Source organism: Oncorhynchus mykiss, chromosome 18 (genome assembly GCF_057628025.1).
Source record: "Oncorhynchus mykiss isolate SJ-2025 chromosome 18, ASM5762802v1, whole genome shotgun sequence".
NCBI lineage: Eukaryota > Metazoa > Chordata > Actinopteri > Salmoniformes > Salmonidae > Oncorhynchus > Oncorhynchus mykiss.
The window spans coordinates 49,095,610-49,114,844 of NC_143039.1; the positions used below are offsets into that span (position 1 = coordinate 49,095,610).

The window sequence follows — 19,235 nt, forward strand, 5'->3', positions numbered from 1 at the left end:
ATATTTTCCATAACCAAAAAGATTGTATTTTCAGCCGGTAAAGGGAAAGGGGGATACCTAGTCAGTTGTACAACTGAATACCTTCAACTGAAATGTTTCTTCCGTATTTAACCCAACCCCTCTGAATCAGAGGTGCGGGGGGGGGGCTGCCTTAATCGACATCCACGTCTTCGGCGCCCGGGGAACAGTGGGTTTAACCACAACAGTTTTTTACCTCGTCAGCTCGGGGATTCGATTACTGGCCCAAGTGTACAAAACCAAAAGTAAAATATGCAAAAGCAAAACTTAAGAACGGGATGCGTAGAAATAGCACACAGAACAGATCTACCGCTTCTTAGACTTGCTTTCAAAACAGATTGCGAGATCTATAACACACATCTCTATGTGAATTTGCTCAGGTCACCCAAAAAGTAACATATTGCAGCTTTAAGCGAGTACCAGCGTAGTGACAGGGCATGCACAGAACAAAAACACCCCTACAGAAAATGCGTTCCTCCAAGCAATGTCTTGTTTTATCGCCACGCCTTACCAAACAAGCTCATAAAACAGTCTCTGTGCTGCATATCGGCAGACACCATCAACCATTAACCTGATTTAGCGACACCCCAATCTCCCTGTGAAGCAGGCCAGCCGCAGAAAGGACTCTTCAGCCATTTTATATGCCAACATCTAATCAATGGAAGGAGGAAAGACATGCACTATCATTAAGTGAATGGGATAGCGATAAATTTGGCACAAGCAGCCCCAAGCCCCTTTGAACCTCATTCATAATGAAAAACTGGACACAGCTTCAAAAGTCTGACGGTTTCTAAAGGCGCTCAGCAAATAAGAGCTTGTATGGAGGGGATGTGTTGACAATTAAGTCATTTGGGGAGAGTGTGCTGGGTTCATGGATGGTGACATTAGGCCAAAGCTAGTTACTGAGCCGGAAACTGTGAAAGGAGTCTTTCCGATAGATTTGCTGACATTTTTTTAATCAGGAGCAGCAGGGAGGATCATGGGGAGTCTACACGAGCATGCTGGGATTACCGCTGAGCTACAATACGAGGCGTCAACCCCCCCCCCCCCCGACAATGACGACTGCTACAGCATTTCACAGATCCTTCATTTGCACAGGAGGCAATTGCTTTGTGGTTTTTATATACTCAGACATGACTGGGCATAAGAGACCCGTTGCTTCCGAATTGGGAAAACTAATCACCTCGCCTCAACATAGTCTCTTACCAAATACAGCCCTAAAAAAGCAAAACATCATAAAAGACCTGGTTTTATGTTGCTCCCACGTGATGCAGTAAAGATAGTGTTATGAAACTGTGTGGATAGAACCAACAACAGGGCAATAGGGGAGAGTGAAAAGATGAGGAAAATGTGGGAGAACGTTTGAAAAGCTGGAGGTACAAGAGAGAAGAAAAGATGAGAAGAGACGAGGAGAAAAGAGGTGAGGGGAAGAGAGGAGAGAGAAAAGTATATGGGTGAGAAGAGTAGGGCTGGGAAATACCAGGGAATTCACGATAAGCAACATGTATTGCAATTTGATACTGCAATTTGATGTTCCAAACGTTGCTCATTACATGTCTGCTGCAGAAAGCATGAGAAAATGTGTTCTGGTCAGTCATGGAAAACATGTTGGATCACTATTTAATAAGATGGCGAACAAGCTTTAGGATGAAAAATACCGCTGTTTTAGCGCAAGTACAGCCAACTAGCGCTAGCTAAAGCTTCCTAGCTATAAAAAAACTATGTATTTTACAAAATCGGTACTTGGAGTCAAAGTATCTTTATAATATTGTCCAAAATAATATTGCAATGTAAAGTGCCTTCATAACCTATTCGTACCTCTTGACTTATTCCAGATGTTGTTGTGTTACTGCCTGAATTCAAATTAGTTTTGTGCTATGGGGATGCTTTTCAGTGGCAGGGACTAGGAGACTGGTAAGACAGGGAACAATGAATGGAACCAAACAGGCCTTGATGAGAACCTGCTTCAGAGTGCAAACAAACTTAAGACTGTGGCAAAGATTTACATTCCAACAGGACAATGACCCCAACCAAACTGCCAAAGCAAAGCTGGAATGGCTTCAGAACAAGAATGTGAAAGTCCTTGAGCGGCCCAGCCAAAGCCCAGATATGAATCGCATCAAAAATCTGTGGAAAGACTTGAAGATTGCTGTTCACCACCGCTCCCCATCTAATTTAACAGAGCTTGAGAAAATCTGCAAAGAAATAGAGAAAAACTCCCCAAATCCAAATGAGCAAAGCTGATACCCAAGATACATTTGAAAACATTTCTAAAAACATGTTTTCATTATGGGGTTTTGTGTGTAGATGGATAAAAAATATTTAAATCAATTTTTAATTCAGGCTGTAACAAAATGTAGAATAAGTCAAGGGGTATGAATACTTTCTGAAGGCACTGTAACTATCTATTTTCCCCCCATCATTTGAGAAGAGAGGAAAGGAGACAGAGGAGAAAACATGAAGTAATAAGGAATGTGGCGCAGAGACTAGAGGCACCTGAGGGGGAAGGCAATTTCAGCGCTCATTACCTCTGGGGGCATTAGGCGCAACAGACCTTTGAGGACCTCTCCACCGGCGACACATAATTCAGCAGCCAACGTTTGGACAGAGACAGCCGGGGGGGGGGGGGGGGATAATCACACCCTGGACAAAACTGACCATTTCCCAGGGTGCTTCAGCATCTGCAGGCCCATCAGTGAGCGGGACACAATCTTTGGGCAAAATAAAAAAAGCTACGAGGGCAGGGTCAATTGAAGCCATCACAGCTGGCAAGCAGAACCCAACCCGGCTGGTGAATGGAGAGATTAGTATTGACAAACAAAGGAAGTGGATCTTTTCCAGACCCTCTGGAGCTACAGAGTGGAGCAACAGACTAGACGTTAGACTGATACAAATATTAGGCCAAAAAGACACATGCACACAAAGCAACCACACATCAGGCAGAATGACAATCACACAGGCATATGTTCACTTGTTAGTGACCACACTGGCTACTCACCCAAACTACCCACGCCATGAATCAAATCCAACACAAGCATTGCTCTCTCTTTCACCCTCAAGAACACACACACACACCCATTCCCTCCCCCCTCAATCTCATCAGAAGCATCCTCAGCTTCCCACTGAGAACTTCCCACATCCTGCTCTTCTAATTCCCTCATCTCAAAACTGGCTAGAGACAGTTCCCCTGTCATGGTGCTACGGTTCTCCAACCATGACCTCACCATTCCCACTGTGTCACCCTCAGTCACAGCAGAGCGACGGGGAGACGGCAGTGCATCCCAGTGGTCGGGGAGACAGATGGTGTGTCAGAGAGCTAATGTCCACAAGTGTAGATGTCCCAACCAAAATAAAAAGACACTGCACTGTACAGACAATAGTGCCACTATTAAAACAGCGATGACATCCCAAGGTGATGTGCAGACTGTTGCACTCAGCACAGAGGGGTGGTTTCACATCCAAGCTGAGATAAACCTGTTGGGAGTTGTGTGCTGGAAATTCAAGCTGGCAGATACAACTGTGCATGTTAATGCTTTTATAACCACATGGACAAAACACTGTAGGGTTCCATGCTGATTAGGACTAGACTTTGTGTACGTGCAAACGCATTCAATGCAGTGCTGATGTTTTTCAAACTTTGTCGAAGCCATGTTTCAGCATAGACAGAATACGGCATGATCTGTGTGCTCAAGTCCAGCCACATACACAACCCGGTCCAACGATATGAAAACGTATGTCAACAGAAGCCCACTGAATAGATTTAAACATTATACACAAGCAGATGTGTCATAGTTCAAGAAAAAAAAAACGAACAATTCCCAGCGAGATAGATAGGTGTTGAAATTAATGAAGCCAACAGGCTAAAGATACGACTCTCACTAAGGGGGAAAGGCATCAACATAACACCGACTAAAGACAGCGCTCACGTTTGAGTTCTATTTTAAGTGAGGCAAAACAATGAGGCTCGTTTTCTTTTGTAAAAATAAATAAAAAAAATAAAATCGTTAAAAGAGATGTGGGCCGATGACACCGAGGCTTTTGTTGTGGCGCCAGCTAACGATGCCCTTTAGGTTGTGAACCCAAACTCGTTATTATCAGTTAGCCAATTAAGGCTGTCTCCAAAACCGAGAGCGCATACCAGAAAACTGGCTTCAGTTCAGATAGATCAGCTGTTTGTAACACGGATTCAGTGATCTACAAATCAACTGCCTGGTTGACACACACACACACCCTTTTGGGCACCTGAGGTCTACTGTAATGGTGGGTAGAGAGAGGCCTAGAGAGAAAGACGTGTGTGGTAGGATGTGGCAGGGAGGGAGTGATCTTCCTAGAGCGAGGTCACCTATTCACAGCATCAGTGACTTCGTCAGTCATGAAACACGTGACACACGCCCACAGCGAATGCATATGCATGCAAAAAGTGAACGTGTGCTTACATTGACATACACACACAGTGCGAATTACCAGGGGGCAGGGGGTCTAAACCCCCCTTGAATGAAATATGACCCTCCCCTAAATGCAAGAAAAGTCAAACTTCTAAATAATGCAATTTACTGCAACAGCGGTAAAAAAATAAAAATAAAAATCTTATTCCAAATGAAACTAACACCCCCACATCAGTCAGTTTTTATATTTTTATTATTTCCATGTGGCTGCACCCATCATCCCGGTCCCGTATTTCAGTCCCTTTTCAGGTTTTTACAAAAAAGGTCAACGTGTCAGCAAGACGCGTCAATTAATTCGGGCTACGAGATACTCGCCGAATGTCACTGTGTTCTGTTAAACGGTGCCTCTTTTCATTTAACAAAAGGCGTGTGCACAGAGAGTACTGTTTGCATGCTTGAATTATTTGAGTGGACGAACTTGCACAGGTAACTTGTTTGTTGAAGGGATTTGTTTGACAATCAGATGAAAACATGACTGGTTGTGTTTATGCCACGTTTTTACAGTTTACCTTTACTATTAGGCCCAGATGGGATGGTCCCATTCAAAAATAGAGACCCCGAAATGTCACTGTATAAGTCGCACATACACATCAGTCTGCAGGCTCCAACAACATCCTGCTGAGGTGAGATATATGATGGCTAAACTGAGGTGAGATGATGGAAAAACGTGGGGTTGACACACGATAGCTCTCTTCTCCAGAGAGTGGGGCAGTGTGGTCGATTACAGTAGCCTGTCCTATACACTGTGTGCATTGAAGCCTTAAATATCTTATACAATTTTAACAGTGCATAAATGTTTCAGATAGCTCTGTCAATAGAGAACGTTTCTCTTGCACTTCAAGTTGCCAACTGCAGAATTCTGTGCGAGTGAGCATTCCGTTAACAGCCTGCTGCCTACTTCATTTTCACATAACTTCGTTGAGCTTGTAACAAGTCTTTCCATGTTACAATTGCATAAGATCTATATAGGCCTATTCCCAAATACAAAGAGGGAGGACTTGAAGCATTGGCATAATTGCACGATAACAAAAGACGGACAAAAGATTTGAGGAAAAGACAATGCGCAAGGCAATTAACCACCTGAAGAGAGCAAGCAACTTCGATTATATTGCCCTATATCTGCCAAAACGTGTGTCATACAATCTGTTATTGCGTAAAGGCTTTGTTTGAATAAAAGCATAAAACGAGCTAATTTAGACTGTTTTCGCAGGCAACTGCAGATGGCCAGACTGGATTTAAATCGCTAAATCCGGGTTTTGATTGTAAACCAGTACGGTGAGGGAAACGGATTAGGACAAAAGGCGAGTCCCGCGGCAGAGATTTCAGGGGAAATAACAGGCAATGACAACCGTGGGTTTAGCAGAAAATATTTCAATGATCGTCATGTAATATCATTTTTACAACGCCCCCTGTGTTGAAACATGATTTTTATTACAAAAATTAAGTGAAAAGATTATTCTAAATGGTATTCTATGATTAGATCATGACATTTGTTTTTTGTTGAAGAAACAGGTACACAATTTACACAGCCTGAACAAAGCATTTCGTAACTGATATGATAACTTTGAAAGCCTCAATATAATTAATGATTATTGGCTACAATACACACCAATTATATGTAGGATGATATGTCACTTCAAGTTGACGACTTTATAGGCTTGGCAACTTTACATCCCTGAAGCATTCGATATTTTTGTAAATAGTTTGTCATACACTGACAATCCTTAGAAGTTGTCCCCAGCGATATTCATTGATGACTTCATTGACGACCCCGCACCCTATAAAACTTGAATAGCTGGGCAAAGAATTGTACATACATTATAATCACAAACTACAAGAGAGTGACCATCAATCTGGAAAGTCATCAAGTGCCCTATAATAAAGATGTAGACTACTTGGAAAACACAAACCTAATAAAATAGGCTGTCATATAGCCTAAAATGAAAGGTTGCAAGCTACAAAAACCGGACACTAGAATAAATGCAATGTTTTTCTCATTCAAATGTTTGACACCTTGTGTGACAGTCTCACTTGGATTGATATGTCAGACGTGTCAAACCAGAGCGCCGTGGGTTGAAGGTTTTCAAAATTTTAGTTCGTAAATTCAGTTCAGTGGGTTTGCAAAGACAGAAAACACAGAACCCACAACATATGTTCTGCACGAGGACCGATCGTTCAAACATTTGAACCAAGCGAAATGTACAGAGGGAGCAGACACAGATTGTCAGCGACACACACCGCACAGGGGCGACAACACAGAATTTACCTTCTCACAAATTAATCCCGCAAAATATTTCCGAGAGAAATAATCCAAAATTCCAGCAAGTGTATCGACGAAGAGGGAACAGTCAGAAAATAATCACTATTTCACTCATAGAACGTCGTAATTCCCAGAACGCACGCTGTTGTGTTTGCATTCACTACATACACTAAAGCAGCGGAAGACCTTCCCAGACGCGCTGCTGTTGTCTCGCCCAGGACACACCCTCCTCGTTTGCATGAAAGAACCTTTACGACCAATTAGGGGGCGCAGCACGGTAGACGATGCAGGTGGCACCTCCCACCCCGTTCAAACCATGGTCCAGATTTTGGACTCCAGTCCAGACTGTAAGCATAAAAATATTCTGAGCTTTTTCCACCCCACTTTTCTTTTTAACACTTAATTAAAATGTCTAATTGTTGACGCACAAAAAAAGCAACGTTTGGTAAGAATTAAGTCAAATATTAAGGCAAACATGAAGCATCTTATTATAGATAAGTACTATAAATACTATGTACTATAAACTAAACTTAGCAAAAAAATAAACTTCCACTCACTGTCAACTGCGTTTATTTTCATCAAACTTAACGTGTAAATATTTGTATGAACATAACAAGATTCAACAACTGAGACATAAACTGAACAAGTTTCAGAGACGTGCGACTAACAGAAATGGAATAATGTGTCCCTGAACAAAGGGGGGTCAAAATAGCAACAGTCAGTATCTGGTGTGGCCACCAGCTGCATTAATAACTGCAGTGCATCTCGTCCTCATGGACTGCACCAGATTTGCCAGTTATTGCTGTGAGATGTTACCCCACTCTTCCACCAAGGCACCTGCAAGTTCCCAGACATTTCTGGGGGGAATGGCCCTAGCCCTCACCCTCCGATCCAACAGGTCCCAGACGTGCTCAATGGGATTGAGATCCGGAATCTTCCATGGCCATGGCAGAACACTGACATTCCTGTCTTGCAGGAAATCATGCACAGAACAAGCAGTATGGCTGGTGGCATTGTCATGCTGGAGGGTCATGTCAGGATGAGCCTGCAGGAAGGCTACCACATGAGGGAGGAGGATGTCTTCCCTGTAATGCACAGCGTTGAGATTGTCTGCAATGGCAACAAGCTCTGTCCGATGATGCTGTGACACACTGGCCCAGACCATGACGAACTCTCCACCTCCAAATCGATCCCGCTCCAGAGTACAGGCCTCGGTGTAACGCTCATTCCTCGATGATAAACGTGAATCTGACCATGGTGGGACAAAACTGCGACTCGTCAGTGAAGAGTACTTTTTGCCAGTCCTGTCTCGTCCAGCGATGGTGGGTTTGTGCCCATAGGCGACGTTGTTGGCGGTGATGTCTGGTGAGGACCTGCATTACAACAGGCCTACAAGCCCTCAGTCCAGTAACTTGGGCAGTTGTTGTTGCCATCCTGTACCTGTCCCGCAGGTGTGATGTTCAGATGTACCAATCCTGTGCAGGTGTTGTTACATTTGGTCTGCCACTGCGAGGACGATCAGCTGTCCATCATGTCTCCCTGTAGCGCTGTCTTAGGCGTCTCACAGTACCGAAATGGCAATTTATTGCCCTGCCCACATCTGCAGTCCTCATGCCTGCTTGCAGCATGCCTAAGGCACATTCACGCAGATGAGCAGGGACCCTGGGCATCTTTCTTTTGGTGTTTTTCAAAGTCAGTAGAAAGGCCTCTTTAGTGTCCTAGGTTTTCATAACGGTGACCTTAATTGCCTGCCGTCTGTAAGCTGTTAGTGTCTTAAGCATGGGAAACAGTGTTTAAACCCTTTACAATGAAGATCTGTGAAGTTATTTGGATTTTTACTAATTCTCTTTGAAAGACAAGGTCCTGAAATAGGGACGTTTCTTTTTTTTCTGAGTTTATGATATACCATATCATCTTATTTTGATATAAGTATAAGCATAGTCACAAGCAAGTAGGAATAACCAGCAACAATATTAGGGAAAAGAAAAATGCCTAGTTGTGCATTGCATAGAGTTTGCCATGGCTTTCTCACTTCTCTATGGATCAAATACAAATCCGGTCTACTTTGACCATAACGCGTTCTCTCCCTATATCAGTAATATATGTGAGACATTACACAGTCTCACTTGGAGGGTTCTGATCAAACACTTAGGCACTCACCTTGCGAACTAAGTCATTAAGTGGTATTATTCTACATTTTAAGCTATAGTCCAAACATTGCTTTGCCAGCAATCAAAGCATTTCGAGCACACCGCTCAACTCACATTTCAATCTCGGGGATCAATGTCCCAACATCCCCGGTGAATTTTCCTGCAACCGCCGTTTTCCATTTCACAACAACCTCTGGTGAAACAGCAAGAAATAGCCGCGTGCTGAACCCACTTTGTGTCATTCAAAGTCGGCCGTTTATTTTCAACAAAAGTTATTCATTCAAATTAGATGCCGTTTTATACAGGGTAATTAGGAGTAAAGACACAATGGGTTTATCCAGAGTGAGAAAAATACCTATTTTTTTATTTTTTATTAACATGAGCCACATTCTTTAAATTATAGGCCTATTTGTTATGAGAATTGTTGCATCATGGGAAATTGTTTTTTGTTGTCAAAGTCAAAGCTACTGTTACATGATTATACTGTAGCCTGATGTTTATTTTTCCTTCCTCTCGCCATGGTGCTGCCTATTCATAAAAAGGTCATGTTGTTATGTGGACACCGATGCAGTGTTTTGCATTGCTTTGTTAACCCAAGCATGTAGGATCGGCGTCCATTTCATCATTGAGTTATTCAGACTGATGGACAAGTTTGTGAGTGTAAACTCAACACAAGTGCCATTAAGGATGGAGAGCCATTTGCAGGCGGCAATAATGATATCAGTGACATGAGAGAAATTACTGTGTTTCGTCAAAGCCACCAGACCATAAACTATCAGCAGCAGCCGGAAAGGGGGAGCGACAGAGAAAGAGAGTAAATATCTGATGATCTGAATGCATTCTGAAAATGAAAAACTGAAACCCTGTAGTGTACATTTGTATTTACAATTGGCCCGTATTTTAACAATTAAAGCGCCATAATTGCAAAGTCTATTTAGAAAAGCACTATTTTATGAGGGAAGCTATTACCAGGGTTATAATTGCACAGTTACCTGGGGGAGCCGCTGGGCACTCCTAAAACAAAATCAGGACATTCTCATAAGCAGAAGAATACTAAATACATCCTCATATTATAATAAGCATTACAAATACATCCCACATATGTAGAGCACCCCAAGAGTGAATGATGCATCGAACATTGGTTACTGGTTAGTGTAACTGAGGTGGTTCGGTGAACTATGCTCATGTGATGATGAGTAACCTTGCTTGATGAGAAGGCTTGTGTTAGCTCCCTGGGCTAATGCCTTAGCTTTAGCTCAGCAGGCTAACACAGCCTTGTGGTGCATTGGCCTCATTAGACCATGTTTCTTATATCATTTATGTTGATTCAGTAAGTAAATTAAATGCCCTCAACATGCATAGACTGCATTCTGTTCTGCATCAAGTGATGCTCAAACTCAGAGCCATCTGCACAACAGTGCAGGCTACTCCAAGCCAACCATCTAAGCCAACAGAGCAAGAGACTATTCTGCCACTCCATGAATGACAGTACAGTAGGTCTCAAGGAAGGTGACAGCACCGATATACTCCAGCCAAACATGCTACAGGCGAGTTTCACGTTCACCACACACTGGGCACTAGAATCTAGCTGCACAAATAACATCCCCATTGCATTTAGCCAAACAGCTAAAGGGACTTGATCATCATGAGCCAAACAACTTGGTAACTTCCCTGTCTGTATCTTCTGGGATTGTTAAGTAGGAATAGATGGTGATTACTTGAAGACAGACTGAATTACGCTGAGTCTCTCCCTGAGCAGTGGGTCACTCAGTCAGCGCTTCTCTGGACCAAGAGCATCGGAGTTGACAGCATATCTGCCCCGCCCCCCTGCCATCCGACTGGCATCACTTGCCCTCTGAGGATCTTTCAAGGGGAAATTATCTGCCTCCTTATAGTTGTCCTAAAGATAGCGACCAATCACCAGTGTTCCTATCTAAATTCACAAGGGCGAAACCGCCAATAAATATAATGAATCAAGATACATGTACGTTTATTGATTAATAGATGACTACATGATCAACGTGGTTTGGAACAGATCAATGGTTTATGGTTTACGCAGTTGACTTTATTCCCAATGAATGACGTTACTAAGTGTTGAAGAACACAAGTTAAAGCACATAACAGCCAACTCTACGAACCTAGAGGAACTTCCATTTTCATCAACTGTCCTTGAGGTCCTGCTAAATTGAAATTAATGTTCTCAATTATGTGTTTATATGTTTATAAGAAAGCAATCACTAAATATTTAATGGGTCCCTTTGTTTGTCCTGTGGGAGGCGGGAGGAGGCCATGAACAGAAGGCAGGGAGAAGGTTCAAATTCATTTTTCGGGAGGGTCACACAATCCGAAGAAGAGAAGCGACACACAACTCCCAGATGGATTACAATGAAATTTAAATTGATTTGCCCCATGTCCCACCCAAAAAGGTAGTGGAGAGGAGTCAAGGGCGTAAACGTCATTTTTTTTTTTAGAAGGCACATCTACACACATCACATTTATGCGTTTAGACATACAAGTAGGGAATGCACGAGCAAACACACAGAAACACACACACAGTATCTATAGCCTGCATAGACTTCCGTGCATGACCGACTGTGGACATTACTTTGTTCAGTAACTGACCTCAACCCCTTATAGAACCACTTTAACCCAATACAGTCCTCATGTCTTCTCACTTGTAGGCTAAAATGTAAATAAGACACAGTCAGACACTAGAGAGAAGAAGGGAATTGGGCTCCCCAGAATAACAACATCAGACAGACCACAGGCGGAGGGTGACACGGTGTGAATTAAATCACGCTGGCCAACGGCCCCCTTGAGTCCCTTATCCACAAATCAGAGGGACAGGATCACCCCCCCCGTCACCCTAGCAGAGATGTCAGTGTGCTTGAGTGTCGTTAGCCGTCCTGAGCTAAATAAGGCTAACGAAGCTCTTCTTGAGCTGTTCTTGCCATAATATGGATCTTTTGATCTTTTCCAAATAGGGATTTGTTCTGTTTACCACCCCTTGTCAACTGATTCGCTCAAACGCAATAAGAAGGAAATCAATTCCACAAATTAAATTTTAACAAGGAACATTTGTTAATTGAAATGCATTCCAGGTGACTACCTCATGAAGCTAGTTGAGAGAATGCCAAGTGTTTGCAAAGCTGTCATCAAGGCAAAGGGTGGCTACTTTGAAGAATCTCAAATATAAAATATATGGACCATTTGTTTAACACTTTTTTGGTTACTACATGATTCCATATGTGTTATTTCATAGTTTTGATGTCTTCACTATTATTCTACAATGCGGAAAATAGTAAAAATAATAAACCTTAAATGAGTAGGCATGTCCAAACCTTTGACTGGTACTCTATATCATCAGGAGTGTTGTAGCCCAGAAATGGAACCATAAAGGTCTGAGCTGAACTAAAACTGTCTTTCAAGCCATGCCATTTGCCACATCCCAACTGTGAAAAACTTAACATATCACTTCAAAATGCATGGAACTGTTACAAAAAAGTGTCTTAGTGGACCCTTTTTCAACATTCACAGTGTGTGAGAACCCTTGGATGTGGATCAGTTGACTCTCCATCTAATGCTTTGAGACCTGCATGTAGTTACAAACATGGGTCCCTATATCCAGCCAAAAAGATACTTGCTCACATGCACACCATTTCTCTCTCACAGACATGGAATGCCATTACTCACATGCACAATGACACACACTTCCTTCTTCTTGCATGTATACGGCTGTCACGACTTCTGCCGAAGTTGGTTCCTCTCCTTGTTCGGGCGGCGTTCGTCGGTCGACGTCACCGGCTTTCTAGTCACCACCGATCCATGTTTCATTTTCGTTTTGTTTCGTCTTCATTATACACACCTGGTTTCCATTCCATAATCAATGTTCCTTATTTAACCCTCTGGCTTCCCTTTCTGTTTTGTGCGTGATTGTCGTTGTCATGTGGATTTGTTATTTTGTGCTCTGGACATTTGTGTTTTTCCTTGTTGGAACATTGCTTAAATTTTGTGTCAATTCTCTGATTATTACTCATACCTGTGTCCTGCGCCTGACTCCGCCTTATCCATTCACCTAATCGCTGACAGAATCGCGCACTGTAGAATGGAGTCAGCAGGTGCAGCCAGCCCTCCTCTCCCATTGGAGGAGCGTGTTCAGCAGCACGTGACTATCTTACAGAGTCTCGGTACAGCCGTGGATCGCATGCTGCAAACCATGGACCGATGGGAGAGAGGGGGCTTTCCGGTCAACCCATCAGCACCTCTCCAGCTCCCACAACAACCGACCCAGATGTCCACACTTCCTTCATCAGAATCCTGTGGGATTCGGCTCTCTCTCCCGGGTGAGTATGACAGAACGACTCTCGGGTGCCAGGGGTTCCTACTCCAGCTGGAGCTCTACCTGGCAGCTGTTCAGCCAGCCCCTTCGGGACGCGAGAGAGTGAGCATCCTCATCTCTTGTCTGACTGGTAAAGCACTGGAATGGGCCAGCACCATCTGGGGAAGGGAAATTGTTGGACAATTACGAGGATTTCACCCACCGTATCCAGGCGGTTTTCGATCATCCACCTGAAGGGACATGCTTATACCATCTAAGACAGGGGATGAGGAACGCTCAAGAGTTTGCGCTGGACTTTAGAACTCTGGCCGCCGGCGCGGGATGGAATGAGCGGGCCCTGATCAACCACTACATGTGTAGTTTACACGAGGACGTTCGTAGGGAGCCTTGATCAGCTGGTGGACCTATCCATCCGGCTGGATAACCTGTTGGCCTCCCGCGGACGTCCGGATCGGGGTCCGTCAGTTCCGTCCGAATCGGGGTCCGTCAGTGTGCCTACTCACCTGGATACCAGGTGAGTAGGCACACAACTCACCCAGAGCTCCCTGTTGCACACATGTGGTTATATATAGAATTCCCAGCATAAGGCGCTAGTAAATTCAGGCGCAGCTGGGAACTTTATTCCTTTGCACTTAGATTAGGGATCCCTATTGTTCCTGTTGATGTTCTCTTCCCTGTACATGCCTTAGATAGTCGTCCTTTGGGGTCGGGGCTAATTAGGGAGGTCACAGCTCCACTCTGTATGATAACGCAGGAGGGTCATGAGGAGAGAATTAGTCTCTTCCTGATCGACTCTCCTGCGTTTCCTGTTGTGTTGGGCCATCCCTGGTTGGCCACTCATGACCCCACTATTTTGTGGCAACAGAGGGCTCTCAAGGGATGGTCCCGTCAGTGCTCAGGGAGGTGTGTAGGTGTTTCCTTAGGTGCCACTATGGTGGAGAGTCCAAACAAGGTCTCCACCATGCACATTCCCCCCGAATATGCCGATCAGGCACTCTGTAAAAAGAAGGCAACTCAATTACCACCCCATTGACGGGGGGATTGTGCGATAAATCTCCTGGTAGACGCTGCACTTCCCAGGAGTCACGTATATCCTCTGTCACAGGAGGAGACGGCGGCTATGGAAACATATGTCACCAAATCTCTGGGAGAGACATACATTCGGCCTTCCACTTCACCTGTCTCCTCGAGTTTCTTTTTTTGTGAAGAAGAAGGATGGAGGTTTACGCCCATGTATTGACTACCGGTGAGACTGCAGTGGTCAGCTGGGGTGGACAGGGCTTTTAGTCACCTGAAGGCTCTGTTTACCTCGGCTCCCGTGCTGGCTCATCCTGATCCCTCCTTAGCCTTCATAGTTGAGGTGGACGCATCTGAGGCTGGGATGGGGGCTGTGCTGTCTCAGCGCTCAGGTACGCCACTAAAACTCTGCCCCAGCTCTTTCTTTTCAAAGAAGCTCAGCCCGGCGGAGCGAAACTATGATGTGGGGGACCGGGAGCTGTTGGCTGTTGTCGGGGCTCTGAAGGCGTAGCGACATTGGCTTGAGGGGGCTAGACACCCTTTCCTCATTTGGACTGACCACCGCAATCTGGAGTACATTCGGGCAGCGAGGAGACTGAACCATCGCCAGGCGAGGTGGGCCATGTTTTTCACCCGCTTTGTTTTCACCCTATCCTACAGACCAGGTTCCCAGAACGTTAAGGCAGACGCACTGTCCCGGATGTATGACACAGAGGAGAGGTCCGCTGATCCCACTCCCATAATTCCAGCTTCTTGCCTGGTGGCACCGGTGGTATGGGAGGTTGATGCGGACATAGAGCGGGTGTTACGTGTGGAGCCCACTCCCACACAGTGTCCAGTTGGGCGTCTCTATGTTCCGTTTGATGTCCGCGATCGGTTGATCTGTTGGGCCCACACGTCACCCTCCTCTGGTCATCCTGGCATCGGTCGGACAGTGCGCTGTCTTGCTGGGAAGCACTGGTGGCCCACGTTAGCTAAGGATGTGAGGGTTTATGTTTCCTCCTGCTCGGTGTGCGCACAGTGCACGGCACCTAGACACCTGTCCAGAGGGAAATTACAACCCCTTCCCGTTCCACTGGCTCTCGACCCCAAACCTGCCCCTTCGCCTGCCCTATCGGAAGCTGGGTCCGCGGTTTGTGGGGCCATTTAAAGTCATGAGGAGACTAAATGAGGTTTGTTATTGGTTACAACTCCCCCGTGATTACCGTATAAACCCCTCGTTCCATGTGTCTCTCCTCAGGCCGGTGGTGGCTGGTCCACTCCAGCAGTCTGAGGTGCGGGAGGTTCCTCCGCCCCCTCTGGACATCGAGGGGGCCCCGGCGTATACTGTGCGAGCCATCATGGACTCACGGCGTCGGGAGAATTGCCTTCAGTGCTTCGTGGAGTGGGAGGGGTACGGTCCGGAGGAGAGATGCTGGGTGCCGGTGGAGGACATCCTGGATCCGTCCTTACTGCAGGAATTTCACCGTCTCCATCCGGATCGCCCTGCGTCTTGTCCTCTGGGTCGTCCCCGAGGCCGGTGTCGGCGCGCGGCTGGAGCTGCGCGTCAAGGGGGGGGTACTGTCATGACTTCCTCCGAAGTTGGTCCCTCTCCTTGTTTGCGCTGCGTTCGGCGGTCGACGACACCGGCTTTCTAGTCACCACCGATCCATGTTTCATTTTCGTTTTGTTTTGTCTTCATTATACACACCTGGTTTCCATTCCATAATCAAATGTTCCTTATTTATCCCTCTGGCTTCCCTTTCTGTTTTGTGTGTGATTGTCATTGTCATGTGGTTTCGTTATTTTGTGCTCTGGATATTTGTGTATTTCCTTGTTGGAAAATTGCTTCAATTTTGAGTAAATTCTCTGATTATTACTCATACCTGTGTCCTGCGCCTGACTCCGCCTTATCCATTCACCTAATCGTTGACAACGGCAATATGTATTCTAATGCACACTCTCCCTTTCACATACATATACAGAGCCCAGCTATTTCTCTCTCTGTCTCGCTCTCGCACTCACAAGCACATGCACGCACACACACACGCCCCCCCAAATCCTATTTTGTTTTAATATCTCACAGATGCTCATATGCAATAACCAACCCGCATTTCCCCCCAGGTTCTCCCTGTTCATATGCGAATAAGGCCCCTTTATTGCTTCTTTATTGTAATTCCAATCAGATTCCAGATCAGTTTCTCTATTTACTGACTTTCTCATAATCACTGCACTTGTACTGGGTGGGGGGGTCACCTTGAACCCAGAGCATGCCTCAAATGGAACAAACACTCAACCAAAAGGAAAGGTTTTCCGATGACATTTAAGGTGACGATAATTGGGGTTTGCCATCTGCATTTGGTGTGGAGGAGGTTGATGGGGTTTTATAACAACATTATGAAACACAGTACAGCTCAAAGCCCTCTGAAAGAGGGTCACCATGCAAGACTTGTATTGTAAGATTCTTAGCTGGGTCTCAGTGTTTCTCCTAAGAGGGCATGTCCCTCTCACTGCCAATATCATATGGGCTAAAGGCTATAGATGCATGCGTTTAACTCGGATTTTAGCATAAATCACGCATTGATGTCAATGGAAGATCTGTGCGACAACTCAAGTTACTCAGACAGATCTCCAGTTAGGATTGGGGCCTACGTGATTAGCACAGGAGATTGGTGGCACCTTAATTGGGGAGGAGGAGCTTGTGGTAATGTCTGGAACGGAGTAAGTGGAATGGTATCAAATACATCAAACACATGGTTTCTACTTGTGATTAGCTAAGGTCTAGGGAGGGGTGGCAACAGAGTGGGGGGTGGTCAGGAATGGGGTTAGGGCGGGGTGTTGTAAATGAGGCCAGGGTTGTTGTTACCGACCCTTAGTGTTGACCTAATCCTTCAATCCTTCAATCCACCACTGCCCCTGTGTCACGTCCTGACCATAGAGAGTCCTTATTTTCTATGGTGCAGTAGGTCAGGGCGTGACTGTGGGATTAGTCTAGTTTATTTATGTGGGTGTTCTAGTTTTCATGTTTCTATGTTGGTGATTTGCATAATTCCCAATTTAGAGGCTGCAGGTAATTGTTGTCTCTAATTGGGGATCATATTTAAGTAGTGTTCGTTCCCACCTGTGTTTGTGGGCTTTTGTATTTTGAGTAAGTGTATGTAGCAACTCTGTAGTCACGGTTCGTTTATTGTTTGTTGTTTTTGTTAAGTTTCCACTATTAATAAATGATGTGGAACTCAACATTCGCTGCGCCTTGGTCCGTTTCTACAAACGATCGTGACACCCTGACAGTACAGGAGAGGAAGCAAAATATAACCAATGCCTGGACATGTCTAAAATAATTAAGGGAGATTTGTATACTGAATCTGTTTGTGTGGCTGTGTGAAACGGTGTGACTGTGTGTATGAGACTGTGTGACTGTGTGTATGAGACTGTGTGACTGTGTGCGTGTCTGTTTTCCTGCCCTCCAAACCTCAACAGAGTGAAAACGAGGGGATTTGAAGGCATTCCCGATCTATGACCGTTAAGAATGGAGAGACATGCAACACCCCCACGAACTCAAACGCACTCGTGTGTGACGCGTTTCTATGTGAGAAAGGGCGGGAGAGAAGTAAAACTCTTCGGACCAAAGTAGTCCCCTTAGTATTCACACAGAGATGCGTCGCTCAAGGGATTCGCCACTTTCAGTGCATTTGATTTAAGTTCAAGAGGGCAAGCAACGGAGCTACCTCAGCATATTTTTTTTTTAGCTCGGGGTCAAACGTGCAGTATTACTTTCTATCTCCCACTATTAACCTATTTTCCTTTTGCACACTCTTTCAACATCATGTTGGATGTTACAGTATGTCACAATAATCCACCATACCTGTCCAGACCACAGCCAACCGCTTGACCAGTGACCACCCACTACCATTTTGAGGCTTCACAGGTGACCGGATGAGGCTTAACTGACCAAATCGTACTTAACTTCTCCAGAAAATTCCAGAAAACATCTTGCACAGAACCACCCTGGTTTTGGAGATAAATCATTGAAGCATATGGGTTTGGGGAACTTTATGCTAAAAGGGTCAGTCAGAGGTTACAAATGGGTCAGAGGTTACCAATGGGTCAGAGGTTACCAATGGGTCAGAGGTTACAAATGGGTCAAAGGTTACCAATGGGTCAGAGCTTACAAATGGGTCGGGGGACTAATGACCGAAGGTTTAAATAAGCCTCTGGTATCAGTAAGTAATCATTTCAAAACATTTACACTATGCTCTCTCGCTAACTACCATAATTCTGGGAGGATGGGAGTATTGACAATGGATTATAATCAGAGCCAAACACGCTGTATAGCTCTAAAGTGCCCTGTTTTTTAACAGCGTTTAGGATTAGAGTGATAGGCTATACCATTCACCCCCTCTCTTTATCTGCCCTATCTATCGTCCTCCTGGTCCCTTTTTCATTTACTTTTCATCCCTCATTCATTTCATCCCTTGATGTTTGTTTTTTTAAAGAGGGAGAGAGTAGCAGTGAGTGGGATTTATAGGTTAACCTCACCGAACTTCCAGTGGCTGACTGTGGATGTGACTGGCCTACTCCACAATGACACAGGACTCATGGGTCATTTACAGGAGCCACTGTAGGGAGCCAGATTGGACTGAATAAAGAAGGAAATAACTGAGGGTGGGAGAGAGAGAGAGAGAGAGAGAGAGAATCATTACAGAATACAGAAACCAGGAGAAATGGAGTTAATGACTACTGAACAGAGGGGACGTGTGAAGGTGATGAGAGAAGCATATAGCAGACATCAGAAAGAGTTTGGGGGAGTCGGTTAGGAACTGAACCCAAAGGGAGAAATTAGGTTTGGTAACATCAGCATATATTATCCATTAAGACTTACATGAGATTACAAACTTCACATGAGGCACAACCATAATCATAAGGGCTTCTTGGTGTGTTGCCATGTCAGCTACAGTAGCATGAGACACACACACACACACACACACACACGAGGACAGTTCGGGGAATATCACTAGTGGAAAGTC

General features: G+C 44.9%; 1 protein-coding gene across 4 annotated transcripts in view; it reads right to left on the minus strand.

Annotated features, from left to right (window-relative positions):
• The window catches only part of LOC110496267 (semaphorin-6D), a 96,071-nt gene extending 89,110 nt beyond the window's left edge, over positions 1 to 6,961 (minus strand). For all 4 annotated transcript variants that reach the window (XM_090208687.1, XM_036952839.2, XM_036952841.2 and 1 more), the window contains exon 1: positions 6,730 to 6,961. The gene's annotated coding sequence lies outside the window, so the exon portion shown is untranslated. The remainder of the gene's footprint in view (positions 1 to 6,729) is intronic.
• Positions 6,962 to 19,235: the final 12,274 nt, after the last annotated feature.